General features: G+C 48.2%; 1 protein-coding gene across 1 annotated transcript in view; it reads right to left on the reverse strand.

The window, feature by feature from the left end:
- The window catches only part of ATP2B2 (ATPase plasma membrane Ca2+ transporting 2), a 211,144-nt gene extending 197,682 nt beyond the window's left edge, over positions 1–13,462 (reverse strand). Inside the window, exon 1 of the mRNA XM_089919712.1 lies at positions 12,535–13,462. The gene's annotated coding sequence lies outside the window, so the exon portion shown is untranslated. The remainder of the gene's footprint in view (positions 1–12,534) is intronic.
- Positions 13,463–18,999: the final 5,537 nt, after the last annotated feature.

Raw genomic sequence — 18,999 nt, forward strand, 5'->3', positions numbered from 1 at the left:
GGCCCAGCCGCTCTGCGGCATCTTCCCGGACCGGGGCACGAACCCACGTCCCCTGCATCGGCAGGCGGACTCTCAACCACTGTGCCACCAGGGAAGCCCCAAGTTTCATCTTTTATTGTTTATTTTCTGTTTAGAAAACTTCTTTTAGCACTCTTTTAGGGTAGGTCTTCTGGCAATAAATTCTCTCAGTTTTTCTTCATCTGAGACTGTCTTGATTTCCCCTTCATTCTTTTGTTTGTTTGTTTTTTGCGGTACACGGGCCTCTCACTGTTGTGGCCTCTCCCGTTGCGGAGCACAGGCTCCGGACACGCAGGCTCAGCGGCCATGGCTCACAGGCTCAGCCGCTCCGCGGCAGGTGGGATCTTCCCAGACCAGGGCACGAACTTGCGTCCCCTGCATCGGCAGGTGGACTCTCAACCACTGCGCCACCAGGGAAGCCCCCCCTTCATTCTTGAAGAATATTTTTGCTGGATATAGGATTCTGAGTTGACTGTTCTTTCCTTTCAGCATTTGAAAAATGTTGTGCCACTTCCTTCTGGCCTCCATGGTTTCCAATGAGAAATTCACTGTCACTTGAATTGCTTCCCCCTTATAGATGAGGTGTCATTTCTCTCTCACTGCTTTCAAGACTTCTGTTTTGTTTTTAGTTTTCAGAAGTTTACCTATGTTTTACCTTGGTGTGGATTTTGTTGAGTTTATTCTCTTTGGAATTTTGCTCAGCTTTACGAATCTGTAGGTTTATGTTATTTGCCAAATTTGGGACGTTTTCAGCCACTATTTCTTCAAGTATTTTTTCAGTTTCACTTCCTTTCTTATCTCCTTCCAGGAGTCCAACGACATAAACATGAGATCTTTTGTTACAATCTCACAGGTCCCTGAGGCTGTGTTTACTTATTTATCTTGTGTCTATTTTCTCTTGGTTATTCAGCTTAGATAACTTCTATTGTCCTATATTCCAGCTCAGTGATTCTTTCCTCTGTCCCCTCCGGCCTTCAGTAAAGCACATCCATTGAATTTTTCTTTTAAATTTCAGTTATCATATATTTCAGTCTAAAATTTCTATTTGGTTCTTCTCTATGCTTCTGTTTCTTTGCTGACACACTCTATTTTTTTCATTTGTTTCAAGTGTGTTCATAGCTGTTTCTTGGAGCATTTTTATGATGGCTGCTTTAAAATCTTTGTCAGATAATTTCAACATCTCTGTCATCTTGGTGTTGGCTTCTATTGATTGCCTTTTTTCATTCAGTTTGAGATCTTCCTAGTTCTTGTTATAAGTGAATTTCTACAGAAACTTGGGCATTTGGGGTATTATGTTATGAGACTGGATCTCATTTAAACCTTCTGTTTCAGCTGGCTTCCTCTGACACTACTCCAGCAGAGAAAGGGGGTTGGTTGGGAAATCCAGCTCCCCATCAGGCTCCCACTGATACCTCCATGGCTGGGAGGTACAGGAGTGCCTTGTTACTGCTCTCAGTGTGGTCTCTCCACTATCATGACAGGGACTGGGGTGAGGTCTTGTCACCACCCAGTGGGTAATGAAAATCCTGGCTCCCTACTTGGCCTTCTCTGACACCACTCCCGTGGCGGACTTGGGATGCTTCATTACAGTCTGGTGAAGGGGGAAGTCTAATCTCCCCACTGGATCTTTGCTGGTGGGGGTGGAGCCACAATGTTTTCTATGGTGTTTAGTTAGAGTAGAGCAGTTTTTGCCTAAAAGTGTCTGTTCTGCTAGGCTGCCCCTTTCCTGCTTCTTTAGCTAGAGAGACCAGGTTTCTGTTGGGGCATTTTTTTGCCTGCCCATTGGCATTTCCTCATTTCTGGCTTCTTCAGCTCCAACTCTGGGCTATATGAGGCAAAAAGAAAACTCACCAGGAACTCACTGCTATGCTGTTTCTTGGGTCCCCAGGTCCTAAGAAGCAGGTCTGTCTTCTCTCTATCTTTTAGAATTTTCTTATGCTTATTTTGTATAGAATGTCTAGGGTTCTCAGTTGCACCTAGGGACAAGTACCTTTACTCCACCATCCCGGAAGCAGGAGCCCACCTGAAGCCCTCTGAACATGTGCTTTCCAGCTCCCTGGAGTTTTCCAGAATCACCTCTATCTTCTTAACACAGCTAAACAAATCAGATTTTCTAAGATGCCTGTCATTTCCCATGGGCTCCCAGCTTTCTACCTGATCCAGGTGAATGCCTACCTGTCCAGTCAAGGACCTGAAGGACTCCGGGCTTTTAGGAGGCCTTTTCCTTTCAAAGCTGCAGGTGGTAATGGGTGACCTGGAGCAGAGCCCCAAAGATGCCGATTTGTTAAAACTAGAAATCCTGCAGGGCATCTCTTTCAGGGTCTCTAGGTCTAACCTTCTGAGGTCTCTTCAGGGGAATACAGGGATCTGGGCAGTGTCGCTAATCAAAAATGGCTTAAGCCAGGGCATGAAAGTTCATAACTTTGCCTCATTCCCCACGACAGCTGGCTCCTCTTGCCTGGGCTGTGCATTACCTTTCACAAAAGACTCTCAAGTCTGTACCTTATTTCCTTCCCTCCTCAGCTCTGGGAGGCAGGAAGCTCCCACCACCCTTTATGTGTAAAGTGCCTGGCTTCTAGAGGTCAGTGAGCTATCCAAGGCCACTTAGTTCCACACTGGCAGAGCTAGAATCACACCCAGGTCTTGTCACTCTGGCACCAAGGTCATTTTCGAGGCCTCAAACCTTCTCCGTATTATTTATCTAGGTCAAAATGGTTCTCAAAGTGTGGTCCACATGCCCGTGAGGGTTCCCAAGATGCTTACACGGGGGGCTGAGAGATCAAAACCATCTTCCTAATAACATTTAGATGTTATTTACCACCTTCACCTGTTGATATTTGCACTGCTGGTGCAAAAACTGCTGGTGCCCTAGCGTGAATCAAGGGAGTGGCACCAAACTGTACTAGTCGTCATCCTATTCTTCATCACCACACACAGGCGGTAAAAAATGCCAGCTTCACTAAGGAATATCCCGGATGAAGCAGTAAAAATGATTAATTTTATTAACTCTCAACATGGGAACATGGAATGGGAAATATATGCATCAAGCATTCTGCTGTAACCCAAGTAGGATGGGTGTCGGAGGAGAGGTTCTCCTGTGAGCACTTGAGTTGTGAGCTGAACTTGCCTCTGTTTTCACCAAACCCATTTTTACATAAAAGAACAACTGACAGACACACAATAGTTATTCAGACTTGGGTATCTGGCAGACATTTTCTCAAAAATGAACAGAGTGAGCCTATCATCTCAAGGAAAACAAATGACGGTATTTGTTGCCAATGATAAGATTGGAGCTTCCAAAGTGAAAATTAGAATTTTGGAAGACTTGTATGTGCCATCATGAACTTGACAGCTTCCCAATACTTAGAGATGTTTCTGATGAGGTCAGAGCTTAGATCACAAATGTGACATTTTATGATATTGTATAATGAAATATGCAAACATTTAAAATAACTGCATAACTCAATGAGCCAATATTTTCTAAATGACCAGTGCAGGATGTTGCAAAACCATGCATAGGTTAAAAAAATTCATCAAAGTGAAAGAAAAAAAAAGGATTATAATGTACAATATGAGAAGTTCATTGTCATGGCTTCAGATTCTTCATTGCAACTAATTTTAAAAATGCTGTCTGCTCTGGGCTGAATTGTGTCCCAAAGATTGTCTCCCAAAGTTCATATCTTGAAGTCTTAACCTCCCAGTACCTCAGAATGTGACTGTATTTGGAGATAGGGCCTTTTAAAGAGGCGACTAAGTTAAAATGAGGACATTAAATGGGCCCTAATCCAAACTGACTAGTGTTTTTATAAGAAGAGGGAATTTGGACACACAGAGAGATACCAGGGATGTGCACACAAGAGGAAGGACCCTGTGAGGATATAACAAGAAAACAGCCATCTGCAAGCCAAGGATAGAGGCCAGCATGCCTTGATCTTGGGTTTCTAACTGCCACAACTATGACAAAATACATTTCTGTTGTTGAAGTCATTCAGTCTGTGGTATTTTGTTATGGCAGCCCTGTAACTGAGCAGGACCCTGTGGGGCCTTCTTGCGGACAGACTCCCCCCAACATGTCCCCCCACATCTTGTTTATAAAAAAGTTTTAGCTTCTTAGGCCTTCCCCGAGTTCCAAAGAGCAAATTTAATCAGAGAAGTGAGAAAATGCAGAAACAAAGGAAAACAGTCAAGCAAGACAAAATAATAATAGCTTAGCCATAAAACAAAGTCAAGGACCTTTAGTTCTTCTTCAAGGGCTCTAGGTAATCTCTTGAGCCATATCCTTGAGTTGTTTTGTGGATACTAAAATCCCCTCCAGGTAGAAGAAGCTAACTGCATGCTGACCACCAGCATGTTGACCCCAGACCGGTTGAAACCAGAAGGATGATGATGTTAACTCCTGAAAAGCCACCCTATTACCTCACTACCAACCAATCAGAAGAATGTCCACGAGCTGATCAAGTACCCTACAACCCTCACCCCTAATGTTGCCTTTCAAAACCCTTCCCCAAGAGCCATAGAGGAGTTCAGGTCTTTTGAACACGAGCTTCCCATTCTCCTTGTTTGGCCCCATATTGGGTGCCTTGCAATAAGTGCTATACTTGCCTTTACCACAACGTGGTGTCAACAGATTGGCTTTACTGTGCACGGATAAGTGGGCCCAAGTTTGGTTGAATAACAGCCCTAGCAAACTAATACGCTATCACTTGTTGAGTTTGGGTGTAGTATCAAAGAAGGATATCTACAATTATCTGAACGGCTATTAGAATCCTCCTCCCTTTCCCACAACATATCTCTGTGAGGCTGGAATTTCTTCAAACACAGGAAGCCAAACATCATATGGCAACAGACTGAACGCTGAAGCAGATGAGAATCCAGCTGTCTTCAATTAAGTCATTAAAAAGACTTGCAAAAACATAAAACAACACTACTCTTCTAGTTTTTTTTTTTTTGGAAAATATAGTTATTTTTCATAAAGTATGTTACCATAATGGATTTATTATTGTTATTTTTAAAAGAATTAATATACAAGTATTATTACAATCTCAGTTTTGACTTCGAATATGGTAAATATGAAGAGATAATATTCACATAAGCACAACTCTTTGGGGTCCTCAATCATTTTTAAGAATGTAAAGCGTCCTGAGACAGAAAGTTGGAGAATGGCTGATTGAGGTCAGAATTTCCCCAACCTGGGTCAATCAAATATGACTGTCAAGATGATTACTATCTGTCCTTTAATCAATCTCATTTTCTCTTAATAGCTTGCCTTATTAAAACTTAAACACAGTTATTTTAAAAGGAAAACCAGTGCCACTCACCACAAATAAAAGATGACCACAACAGAAAAATTATAACAGGATGTCCTGATGTTTAGTGGATTCTATTGCCTGCCTGAGGCCCTGAGCCCAAAGGTGGCTTGCTCTCTGCCTAGAGTCTAGCCAGTGTTCAGGCAGGGAGGGGGCCATAATTAAAGACACACTAGTTCCAGACAGAACCTTTAACCTTGAGGTGACCTGGAAGACTGAAAGAGAACTGGAAACAGATGAGTTTTCTCACCAGGTGATGGGCTGTTATTTCATACCACCTAGTATCCTCTTAGGTACCATCAGGGGTATACACTCCACAGTTAGGGATACTCAGATTTAATGGCACCGAGGCTAAAGGGGGAGGGACGGTGATTCCCTTCACAAACAGTGCTTCTGCCTCCTTGAAGGCGGGCAGGGGAGAGGGTTCTACTCTTGCTCCCAAGCCCAAGACAATGACCTTGGCAGCTGAGCTTGAGAGATGAGAAACGGCACATTCTAGCTCAGGCAAGCCCACGAGACATTCTGTGTAGTAGCCCTCCTCCAAAACCAAATCAGTTCATGGCCTGTGGACACCTCAACTCAAGCTTGTGTGTGCTCCACTCTGGATTCTACCCCCTCCCAAATCTGTTTTAACCTCGTGTGTTCCTTTTCTAGGTGACGGCGCCATGGCCAAGAATGTTCCCAGCAACACTGATTGCAACAGCTGCTCTGGAAACAACCCACGTGTTCACCGGAAGGAGAACAAATCAACAAGAGTGCAACATCTTCATGCCTCGGAATACTATACAGCCATACAAATGCACCAACTCCAGCTGCAGCAACCACGTGGATGAATCAGAGAAACAGAATGTTGCCGGAAAGAAGCAAGACTCAAAAGGTTACATACTGCGCAATGACATTTTAAAGAACTAAAGCAAAAGCAAAACTAAACAATACATGGTGTAAGCATACACACACGAGATAAAAATGTTTTTTTAAAAGAAGCATATGGGAATTCTCTGTACTTTCTATTCACTTTTGCTGTGAACCTAAAATTGCTCTAAAAAATACAGTCTATAGAAAAAAAAAAAAAAGCAAGGAAATGATAAACACAGGATGGTCATTTCCTCTGAAAGAGGCAGGGGGTTGGGATGGGGACACTCACACAGGAATATGCAAGTTATTGGTGACATTCTAAGTCCACGATATACATTGTATTATTAAACTAACATATATGCTACATAATTTCCTTTGTATGTATCAAATATAATGTATTTGATGTATCAAATATAATAGTAAAAAACAAAATAAAGGAAAAAATGTACATCCTCTTACCCAGTCATTTTGCTTAAGAACTTATTCTAACGGAAGTAATTAGAAATGCAAACAATGTTTGAGCCATATCGATGTTGATCACGGTGTTTTTCTTTTTAATCATGGCAATAATCTGGACACAATCTAAATTTCTAATCTAAGAGATTAGTTACGTAAATTACTGAGAAGCCATAGGACAGAATATTATGTATCTATCAATAATCATGTTTTCAAATAATTTTTAATAGCCCAGGAAAATATCTTAATAACCTGAGGTGAAAAATGCAGAGTAGATAAGATCTCAATTTCTATGACCTACAACAAGAAATGTATTATGTTTATAGCCTAGAAAAAAAAAAGATATAGTAATTTTGAAAGACATAGTGTTCCCCAAATGTCAACACTGTGGGGTAAAGGTTTCGGTTCTTCTATAAAGTGTCTGTATTTCCCTGTTTTCTATAGTAAACATATATGTAGGAAAACATGCTTGCACATGGTACATCAGTCAGCAAGATGGGCTTGCCCATCCCCCAGCACTCTCACAGCCCCCTCCCCTCAAATGATTATCCCATCGTCCAGAGGCTGGACCTTAGTCTGAGAAGCCTCCATCAGCCTGACTCCATCAGGGGGCAGAGGAGGGAGGGAAGGAGGCCTCTCACATCCCCTCCCTCCCACCCTTCAGTCTCCCCACTGAAGACCAAAGACCCTCTCAGTGTGCCCCTTGCCCACCTCGGTCCGACCTCTCCTTCCCTGGGCCCACCCTACTCAGTCCCTCTGTCCAGGGTTACCTATGGGGAACAGAGGAAGGGTCTGGGTCCCCGGGCTTTGCCTGGCTCTGCCCCAGCCACCAGCCAATACACCCCTACATGGGGGCACGGCGGGGTCACACCTGGGACAGCTCCGCTCCTGGCCCCAACTTGGTGCCTGCCAGGGATCCTCCCTTCTGACACCACTTTCCCATCACTTCCCCTCTCTAGAGATAGAAACCAGCCCCCAAAGTCCCCTCACCACATGTGCATCTTCTCCCTCGATGAAGCCATGTGCCTATGAAACTGATAAAGGATGGCCTCTGGGCCTCACTGCTCCACTTTACAAATGGGGAAGCGGAGGCTCTCAGAGGGAAGACTGTGTACCTGAGGGCGCACGGCTGAAGGTGGCCAAGCCAGGATTCGAACTCAGGTTGCGTGGCTGTCAAAGCCGGCAGATTCTGCTGCCCCACGTGCCAGACCTGTTGCCCCCACCAGCAAGCGCTGTGCACTTGTGCGATGTCCTCTTTGAGTCAAAAATAAACCGAGGCTCAGTTCTGCTCTGCCATCTGCCACACCTCAACTCCGAGGCAGGGATGTTGAATTGCTGTGTAGAGAGGGTGCACTCCCACACTCGGAACTGAGCAGCGAGCTTCCCTGGCTGGAGGTCGGGGAGGGGAGAGGGGCTTGGGGCAGAGTAGGGGGCAGAGGGGCCGGGGCACGCACAGTCCTTGACAGGTGGCGGGGGAGAGCTATGGGCTATGAGTCAGCATCCCTGGGCCAAAGCTGACTGCTGCTGAGGCTGGGTGGCCTTGGGCAAGTCCTTTCCCCTCCACTGAGCCTCAGCTGCCCCACTACAAGGGGTTGGAACATTTGATTCTTTACAGGCCTGACAAGGTCATATTCTACGGCTGCAGGTCTTGGGGGGCTGCCTCCGCATTCCTGGCCCTTTGGAGTCGACGACAGCCAGTGGGGAGGAGAGAGGATTCTTAGAGAGAGGAACTGGCTGGCCCAAGGTCACACCATTCCTAACAACAATAACATCAACAGCAGTGATGATAATGCTTCCCTACTCATAAGATGCACACAGCTTGTTTCTCCCAAAGCACTCCCATGCCCATTATTTCATTCACAGTCCCCATTTTACAGACGATGAAACAGGATTAGAGAGGGAGAGGGAACAGCCTAAAGCCACACAGCTGCCCTGTGGCAGGGAGGACAGATCCTTATTCCCATGCATCTGCTCCATGAAACTTCTGAGTTTTAGTCCCCAGGGAGCTGTAGGCATGAACTTTCCAGATACCTGTCCAGGGAAGCCCCTTGTAAGGCAAAGTCCAAAAGTGGGAGGGACTCTCCACCCAGGAAATTCCTCAATTTAGGCATTTGCTGAACCTGTTTCCTGTGTTACAAAAATAACCACTGGGAATCCCAGGTGGAGGGTTTGCCCAACGCCCTCCACATGCGTTGTGCTCACTTCCAAGGCAGGTGGGAGGAGCAATGGGGGAGGAGTCCAGTCCCAGCACTTCCCGCTTAGCCACGTGCCTTGGGATGAGTCCCTCTCTGCAAAGTGTGGGGGGTGGACAGGGTGGCTCCCAGGGTCCTCACCATTCCGAGCACTGTCCCCATCATTCCTAGAGGCATGTCTGTCATTTCTCATTCATCTTTTGTCAGCCAGGAGCGGCCATGAATGCTGGATGGCCAGAACCCTGCTGGCTAAGCTCACTGCTTGTACCCTAGTATCTGGTACTCAGTAGGACCACGTTACCACTTGTAGATTGATGGTGGGGTTCTAAGGAGCAAATCCCGAGGACAGCTGTTTTGTATCACACAGAGAGTCCTGGGAAAAGGCCCCTCGAGGCCATCGCTCATGGAGCGCTTAATATGTGTCAGGGTCTATTCTCCAAACTTTTTTTTATATTTTAACATCTTTATTGGAGTATAATTGCTTCCAAACTTTAAATAATCCTACTTAATCCTCACAGTGACGGCTAAGAGTGCAGAGATGCTACTGTTGCCCCACCCATAATCCCACAGATCTAACCACTGTGCTGTCATTTCCGCCACAGATTCTGCATCTCTTTGCCAGAGGACCTTCTCTGGTGGGCAGAGAATCCACAAATTCGAGAGAAGTAATGCCACTCTCCCAACCCTGGCAGCCCTTGGCCCATGACTGATGGGAGCTGGGAGCTGGTGTATAAATACCCCAGCTCCCTTGCTCCTTGGGTGGGAAAACCATGAGCTGTGGGCTCTATGCTAGCTCTCAGAGTCCCCCAGAGCAACTGAGCCTCAGTTGCCTATACTGATAATTAACTTGCTTGAAAACACCTCCTGCCCGTTCCTGTCTCACTTTCCTGTTCCCCTACTTGCATTCCTGTGCCTCCCAAATAAATTATTTACACTTGAATCACTGTCTCATGGTCTGCTTCTGGGAGAACCCAGGCTGAGATGAAAGGCACTGATATTATTCCCATGTCGATAGGAAAGAAGCTGACACTCAGAGAGGGGTAACTTTCCCAGAGTGACGTGGAAAGCTCAGATCTGAACCCAGGTCTGAGATGTTCTGTTTTAATCATCACATATTCCAGGAAGAAAGAACTAACAGTGTGACTGAAAGTCTAGTGAGAGAATGGCCATGGAAGAACATTCACTCACTCACTCACTCAATCATTCAAAGACTCTTTATTGAAATCAACTGCTTGTCAAGTCCTAAACTGGGTGCTGAGGGTACACTGGTTAAATGCACCAGCTCTAGAATCTTGGGGACCTGGGCTCAAATCCAGGGTCCAACCATGTGCCAGCTGTGTGACACGGGCAAGTGATTCAACTTCTCCTGACCTCTGGTTTGTCATCTGTCAATGGAGGATCATGGTGGTGGCTACCACACAGGCTGCTAGGAGAGTAAACAGGCTCACATGTATAAATAAGTGCATCAGCTATAAGATGATGGTAAAATCAGTGCTGAAAACTGGGAAGTGATACGTGGCAGCAATACTATTGTTTTTAGCATGTCTTATCACTTAGGCCAGTCTGTGGTTAAAATAAGTAACTATGAGTTCCAGAGGAGTTGAAAATTTGTACTTCCCCCTACCTTTCCTTCCTTTCTCCCTCCTTCCCTCCCCTTCCTTCCTTTCTTTTCCCCACCCACACAAAACCCCTGCCCTCTGCTCCTTGCCAGCCTCTGTGCTAGGCATGGGGACACAGAGATGACAAGACTCTCTCCCCAGGTAGCTCTCAGGGCCTGGGATGGATTGAGGAGGTAGACAAGGGAACCACATAGCTCAATGTGGCAAACAAAGGCCCACACAATGGCAGGGAAGCACGAGGAGGAGCACTTGACCCTGCTCATTGATGCTGAAATTAAGGGGAGTCAGAAAGGTTAAGTCACCTGCTCAAGGCCACAAAGCAAATAAATGGTTGTTCTGACTCCAAATTTCATATGATTTCTGGTATCCTGCCATGTGGTCACATTCTGTTAAGAGCTCCAAGGAAATCATAATAACAATGACTTCTATTGCAAGATAGGTCTTGGGGACTCAGCCCAAGGGAATCTTTTGTGGCTGACTAGCCACAGAGAACAGAGCCTCTGAAGTCTCAACAGTATGAGCAACCGAAGAGTTGAGAACAATATGAAAGCAATAAATATTTATTTCAAAGGGAAGCTGATAAGACATATTTTTCTAAGGATTAGAAACTGAGCAAATAGTGGAAATGTGACAAGACACTTTACTGAAGAATAAGTTGGAACTTAGGGCATTTTACCTTGCTGCAGATTACTGCTTTTCTTTTCAGTCATCTCAAGATTAATTCAACCACATAACAACATCTTTCTTTTTTCCTCTTTAACACAGAAATAAATTAGATCCTAATTCTGTAAATCAGATTTTTGTTTTGTTTGTTTTCAGAAAGCACATTTTTCTCTGATTTTTTCTTTTTTCTTTTTTTTTTTAAGACCTGGAGCAATCTGAGATACAGCTCTCTTAACTTTTGGGGTTAAAAACTTCTCCCTTCCAGAAGGAGACATTCTAAATGCTCCAGTGAAAGTCAACCAGAACCCAGGTTTTCACATACAGAAATTCATTTTATAGAAACCTTGTCAGGACAATTCCAGGAACCCAGGCTGCCTGGGCACCAACATCACACACTCTTCTGATTATGGTGAAGATCAGTGTCACCCCAAACTCTACCGAACGAACTGCAGAAGAGTTTTAAACAGTAGGAAATCCATGCCAGCTGAGGTCATGGTGAAAAGGAAGGGGAAACATTCACAGTTGCTCTGGGAGAGAAGGAAGCTGTTAGGCAGAGCGGCCAAGACCTGATGTAGAGCAGAGCATAAACTCCAATCAGGCCAGGCTGCTGGCAGGATATGACTCAGCCCGCTGCTCTGCTGGCTGAAAGGGCAGTCTGGCTTTTCTCGACCCAGGTCAAGCAAGTTTAAGGCTCAGACAGGCCTGAGGTTGGTGGGAACGCCTGTGGACCCTTTCTGCCCCCTCCACTCTCATTTATGGCTATTTCCCTCTGGCCTGAGCCAGACAGCATAGCGGTTCACCTGGCAGACTCCAGCCAGAGGCAGCCAACATGCAAAGTCACCGGAATGACTATGCAAATATTTTCTATCCCCTCCCCCACCAACACAGGGCCTCCCAAGCTGAGCTCCAGTCCTAATTAGCTCACAGGACAGTGAGTTGAGTACCTGATGGAAGAACAATTAGTGAATTCAGTGGGGAAAGAGGAAAGACACAGCCCCTGGAGAAGCAGGTAGTGCTGTTTTTAGGACCAGGCAAGGCAAAGGTGAATGGATGCCCACATACTGCAGCACAGTGACGATGGGGCAAGAGTGCCAGCCTCAGCAACTCAGATCCAAGCTAGGACCTGTGATCACTGCGGCTGCTATCTGCAAAGTATGATCCTCAGCACCACATCCTTTCCCTTTAATACTCAGTTACCACATGCATCCTCCACAGGCCCAGCTTTGCACTACGAAGAAGTTTTGAAGTTTCGTATAAAGAAATATTCCCCCTAAAACGTGCTTCTAGTTTATGTGAACTTATATTTAGAAATAGATTTTTCTTTCCTTTTATGAGAAATCGACTTCAAACTTCTAGCCCACCAACCGGACATAGCTGCTCACAATGACGTTTCATTTGACAAAGAATAAAATGTATCATAGTTACCTGTTTTGCTGTCTCTGGTTCCAAAAGCTAAGTAAGGAGCCGGCCGGCCATAGAGGGGGAGGTCTGAGGGCTGGTGCAGAGGGCCGGGGCTGCGAGTGTCCTAGCCATGCGGTCACAGGCACGGCTCAGTTTCACCACCTGTACAGTGTGGAGGCCGGCCTCTGCCTGGGCTGCAGGAAGCAGGGCATAAGGTCTGGCTGGGCCGGCTCTCTAGGGCCCTCAGCAAATGGAAGTAAAGGAACATTAGCCTTGCTTTTGAACAATGTCAAAAAGTTGCATAAGGAGGGTAGCCGTGCTTATCGTGGGGCACGGTTCTGGTTTTCTGGAGCAATTTTGTGCAGCATTGCTGCAGCCCGAGAGGGAACACCCTTCCCACGGCCTCCGCCTCGCCTCAGCGCTGGGTGGTGACTCAGTGCTGCAAGGGGCGTAGGCGGGAAACCACTTAGGCATCACCATGGAATCTGACAGATTTGCCCCCGTGGAGCTGCTCTGTAAAGCAAAGGGGAAGAGGGGCCCTTCTCCCTCCCGCAAGGTGAGTGGGGCGTGAGGGAGCAGCTTTCATCAGCCGAACCCCCCTCCCTGCCAGCGCGGCTGGACGCAGAGGACCTAAAGCACGCGGTGGCACAGGCTTCCGGGGTCGGGGGGGCGAGTCCCACCTGTGGGGACTCCTCCCCCCTGCGGGGACTCCTCCCCCCTGCAACGGGTTCAAACACCCCTCCGACACTTCACGTCAGGAAGGCAACACAGAAGCCTTCCGAGCACCACGCCTGTGTCCTGGGCCCCCTACCAAGCCCTCTGCGTGCTTTGCTTCAGCCCATCCTCACAACGACCGATTCTCATGCCCATTCTACAAATGAAGAGGCTGAGGCTGAAAGCACGTCACACTGCTGCCCTGAGGCAGAGCTCTGATTCCAACGAGATATTCCCAGTGCTCTGAAAAGCTTTGGGAGACCCCCAAACAGGTGTCTGTGGGCACATGAGCAGCAGGAGAATGTTCCCAAAATGCAACTGTTGGGGCCACAACAGCTCAGGGTGGAGGCGCTCATTTTAGGCAGCTGTCATTTTTTAAGGAATTTTTCTGCGCTGTCGCGTGTACTCTTCACGACAGTTCTCCGCAGCAGGTGCTAATATTTCTATTTCACAGGTGAGGAGGTGGATTTTTTTTTTTGCGGTACGCGGGCCTCTCACCGTCGTGGCCTCTCCCGTTGTGGAGCACAGGCTCCGGACGCACAGGCTCAGCGGCCATGGCTCACGCGCCCAGCCGCTCTGCGGCACGTGGGATCCTCCCGGACCGAGGCACGAACCCGTGTCCACTGCATCGGCAGGCGGACTCTCAACCACTGCGCCACCAGGGAAGCCCGCGGAGGTGGATTTTGAGTTGCTTCCCAAGGGCACCCAGCCATTCACTGTCTTGACCACCACCCCCTGTGACCCCTGGCCTCCAGCTCCTCATCTGTGCAATGGGGACTTGAAATCACACCCTCCAATACGTCAGGGTTAAATGAGGGAACAGAAGGGAAACGCTTTAGAAACTGCAAAATGCCACCCGAATACCAAGGAGTATTATTATTTACTAAAATAGCTGAGTGGGGAGAGTGCAAGTGAGGCTGAGAATGACAAGGTTCTGGATGCGATCCTAGATTCGGCAGAGTGCTTAAGTGGCATTCTTCCCTGGACTGGAAGCTCCCGAGAGCAGGGATCGTATCTGGTTTGCCTCGGTTCCCAGCTCTGGGTATGGCACAGAAAGAGCCCTTGAAAAATCTTGGCTGAACTATTCAGGATTAATTCAGGAGAGCAGGAGAGGGTAGAGGGGAAGAAAAATACATTCAAGGGCTGGAGGTGGCCTTAGGGTGAGCAGAAAATTGATCTTCCAGATGGGGACACTTTTGAGAACAAAAAGGACATTTTTAATAGTCATGATAAGCCGGGGCTGTTCTAGGCCAACCAGGACATATGGTCACCCTATTTGCTGATCATTTTATCTGATCCCCACGTTGCGAGGGAAACTGAGTCCCAGCAGGAGGCACGGAGCCAGGCGCAACCCAAGGCTCCCTGTACCCTCACAGGCCTACTCTAAAAAGAGCCAGAACAGCAGCTACGAGTGGGTGGAGCTTGCTTTTGAGGGCCTGCAGCTCTCTGGAAGGAACTGGGTGTTCTCCATATAGGCCAAAGTTTCTGCTGGGTAAATATCAACACTTCTGGTCTGGTTATTAAGGGCCTGAGGAGTTGCTAAGCAGCCATATGACCTCATGAGGGCTACTGTTCAGCGTTCAATAGGCCTCCTTGAGTGACATTCCTCAACTCCCAAATGCCAGGGGCCCCTGGGGTTCTGTGAAAAGACATGAGAGATTATAACGAGCAGCCGCAATTGAGAGAAACATGGTTGCTTTCTGGGCTAAGGGGTGGAGGGCTGCAGCCTTTCAGAGCAGAGCGCGGGGAGCTTGGGTGCCCAGTGAGCGCCATCAGCAGCTGATACTGGCGGCAGAAACCCCCCAGGAATAGAGAACTAGCCCATGAGCAGTGCCTGAGCCTCTCTAATCCACCTGAACAGACATCATCTCAGTTTGTTTCCAAAGCAGCCATATGGGCGGGCAGGTTGTAATGATCACCCCAGTTCAAAATATAGGAAGCTGAGGTCCAGCGAGAAGAAACAGCTGCCCAAAGCCTCCCCAGATGTTTGCCAGGTGTGGGGAACAGAACAGCAGCCACCCGAAGACACCCATGTTCTAATCCCCGAGCCTGTGACTACGTCAGGTTACGCGGCAAACGGGAATGAAGGTTGCAGACGGCATCAACGTTGCTCATCGGCTGACCTGAAGATGGCGGAAGGGCCCGTGAGAAACGGGAAAGGCAGGGAATCGGATTTTCCACAGGAGCCTCCAGAAGGGGACAGAGCCCTTGATTTTAGCCCTGTAGACCTGCACCTGACTCCTGACTTAGAGAGCTATTAGCTGATATATTTTAAGCTACTTGGTTTGTGAGAATTTGTTGTAGCAGCAACAGGAAACTAACGTGCTAGGGTTAGAAATCTGCAAGGTCTGAGCCAGAAGCGGGGGTCTTGGAGATCATTCAGCGAACTTGGAGTTAAGGAAAGGAGAGGCCCAGAGAATTGAGTGATTTGCTCAAGGTCACAAAGCATGAGACACAGATAATGACAGAGACCTCCCCAAGGCTACCGACACGATCCGCCGAGGGGCTGGATCTTCTAGGCCACTTCTCTGCTGATTCTCCACCGACAGGTCTCATTGGGACCCAGGGCCCCAAACCCTGTCCCCTCTGTCTCTCTCGGCAGGCCAGTGGCTCATTTTATGGCAGGTAGAAGGCGCTCTCCTCCTGTGTCCCACCACCAAACACAGGTGGCCTGGAGCCAGCATTCACAGCCCACGACCTCGTAGCCTCAGTTTCCTCATCCGAAAATGGGCACAGCACCCTTCACATCAGGTGGAGAGAACACAGTGCAAAAGGACAAAGGGGAAGCCTGCGGCACACGCCTGGCACTCAATGCCTGCTCCTCGCTTTCTCTCAGTCAGGACCAGGCCTGCCATGGGTCCCCCAAGGCCACTGGCTCTAAAACGTTTGGAATTCAAGAGCCTCATTCCCAGAAGAGCGTTATCTCTGCCTGGTACACACAAGGCGCTCAATGAATGCTTGTGGAATGGACCACAGGATTGACACCTGAATGTTCCTCTTCCTCTGCTTTGCCTAGAAGGCCCCTCATGTGTCCATCAAGATCCACCTCACATGCCACCTCCTCCAAGCAGCCTTCCTTGACGTCAAGGTGAAAGGTCATGGGGTACTCCTTGTGCTGGGTTTCCAGCTTTTCTGTGGCACCCCTGTTTTCATTTTTAGGGCTCAAGCCATGCTGTCAGATACCCCTGGGCTCCAGTCCTGGCCTTGCCTGTGTGGTTCTGGACCAGTTACACCTCCTCTCTGAGCTTCCTCTCCTCTGTTCCATCTCTGGGCTGTCGGGAGGAGCACGTAAGGTGCTACATGGGAAGGGTTTAGCATAGTGATGGCACAGTGTAGACTTGTAGTAAATGGCCGTTGTTTTCATTAGAAAGGTTATTATCTTAGATGCTTCCTAGTGTAAAACCACGGTCCCCAGGGCAGGGGTGTGTCTGATTCATCTCTGACAGACCTCAAATATTTACTGAGCACCTACTACGTGGCAAGCTCTCCTCTAGCCCTGGGAGGATAGAGGGGAACAAGGTCCCTGCCCCCGTGAGCTGACTTTCCAGTGGTGGGGGAGACAGACATGGAATAATCTGCACAAATAAAAATAGAATGTACCAGGTGGGGGTGTCACTGTGATGAAGCATGGAGGCACAGCAAGGGGCAGGGAATGACAGGGGAGCCTCTGCTTTGGATAAGGGGCCAGGGAAGGCCTCTCTGAGAAGGTGGTGTTTACACCCCTATTGGAGTCAGCGAGTAGAGTGAGTCACATAGACATGTGGGGAGAAGCATTCCTGGGGAGGGAACAGAAAGGGCAAAATCCCCAAAGACTGTGTCTGGCGTGTCTGAGAAACAGCAAGGAGGCCACGTAGTGTGTGCTCAGAACACGTATGCAGAACTGACATGTTATTACATTATTTATACTATTATAGAAAAAATATTGCTATACCCATTTATTTATTCTTTCCTATTTTATTAATTGGAATCATATTCATTGAGCTTCTTCCAAGTATTATGTCACTGAATGCTCACAGCAACCCTCTGGGGGCGGTGCCATTGTCCCCACTTTGCAGATGTGCAAAACTAAGGCTCAGAGAGGTAAAGTGCTTTGCCCAAGGTCACACAGCAGGTGGATGTCTAAGTCAGGATTTGAACCCAGGACAGTGTGATATTTCAGTTCTTGCATTTTCTCCCAGGATGCCAGGCTTCGGTGGTACTCATGCCCCCCGATTCCTGCTCCCCCACCATGAGTTACTCTGAGCCCCAGGTGGTGACCTCCCTCCTTCCTTCCCTGGCCGGGTATTTATAACTGGTTTCTATGGCCTCCAGCCTGGGTCTCTGTTCTGAGACACAGAGGTAAGCATGAGGAGTGGACCCTGGGGTGGCCACTGTGGCCTCAGGGATCCAGTTCCAGTTCCAGGGGCCCAGGAGTGGCTGAGGAGATAAATGAAGATGCTGGAGGGCAGGCAGATGCTTGGGAAACATGGGCTTCTAAGAAGTACATCAAAAAAGTCAAACTGCAGATGCTCCACCAGCTCAGCTCAGGTCTCTCACGGCCTTGTTGGGCAGCCTCTGGGTGCCTTGACGAGCCTGGATTCCCAGGGAGATCGTGCCTCAGCGGTGCAAGGGAAGGAGACAGAAGAACATTCTAATAGAAGAGCTGATGCAGGGAGGTGGCAGAGATCCCAGGGCAGGGCTCCAGGAGAGACCAGGCTGCAGTGGGATGCAGGGAGTGGGCGTGGAGGGGATAGGATTCCCAGAGGACAGGGTACTGGGGCCGACTTCATGGGGAGGGAGGAGAAATGGATTAGGCATTGAGTCGGGTACCACAGGGCGCAGTCACCAAGGGCTGTGTCCAGGGTGGGGAGAGCGGTCAGAAGCGGCTGGAACAAGTGTTGTACCAGAGGGCAAAGTTCTGTACCATTATTTGGTCTTAATCCTTCCCCTGCCATCATTTATCTCAGTCAGTGGCAGAGCAGGGATTCGAACCTGGATCTGTGTGAGTCTGAGGCTCATGCTGTTTATACACTCTCCTGCTAAGAAGCAGAAGGTGGGTCATCATGGTGAAAGGACCAAGGTGGTTGGGGAGGACAGGTATCAGAGGTCCAGTGGCAGAACCGGGCACGGCCCAAAGCTGGGGGGCGTAGCGCTGCATGCTGGCTGAAGATGGTACTATGAAGGTGGCATGGCAAGCGAGTAATCCGGGGACATTTCCCCCATATCCAGAAGTAAGGCAATACCAGGAAGGAAGGACAGGATCATAATAAGCTGCTTGGCAGAATGAAGTGTGCTGCCTGGCATGGTGATGCCTGTGGTGCCCCTGCTGGCATCTGTGCCTCTTCCTTTGGGTCAGAGCAGCCTGGATTGCCTTTGGGAAATTGCTCGTCCCTGACTCTCAGACTGTGGGACTTTGACGGGACTCCCAGGATGGGTGTAAATCCCAGCCTTGGCCAAAAGCTTTGCAGTCCCCACCCAGTGACCGGTCTGTGTATGTGCACATGACCTGTGAGCCTTTGAGAGTTAGCCTTAAGAGCTCTGCTAAGACTACAGGGAGTGAAGTGCTTTCTTTCTTTTGGGGTGGCTGAGCTGTTAGGATGTAAACCTGAAGCTGCTGGGAGCCACATTTACCCCCACACAAGGAGAGAATGCCTGAGGGTGCAGCGTGAACAGCAAGAGGCAGAAATGAGAGATGGAGAGAGAGGAAGAGAATAAGTTCTGATATTACTGTTCCAGCCCCTGGATCCAGCTATACCTGAAGCCTGTTGCCCTAGGACTTTTCAGTTAACACAAGCC

Source organism: Delphinapterus leucas, chromosome 10, assembly GCF_059928025.1.
Source record: "Delphinapterus leucas isolate spDelLeu-1000000601 "Yukka" chromosome 10, BTC_Dleu_Yukka2, whole genome shotgun sequence".
Lineage (NCBI taxonomy): Eukaryota > Metazoa > Chordata > Mammalia > Artiodactyla > Monodontidae > Delphinapterus > Delphinapterus leucas.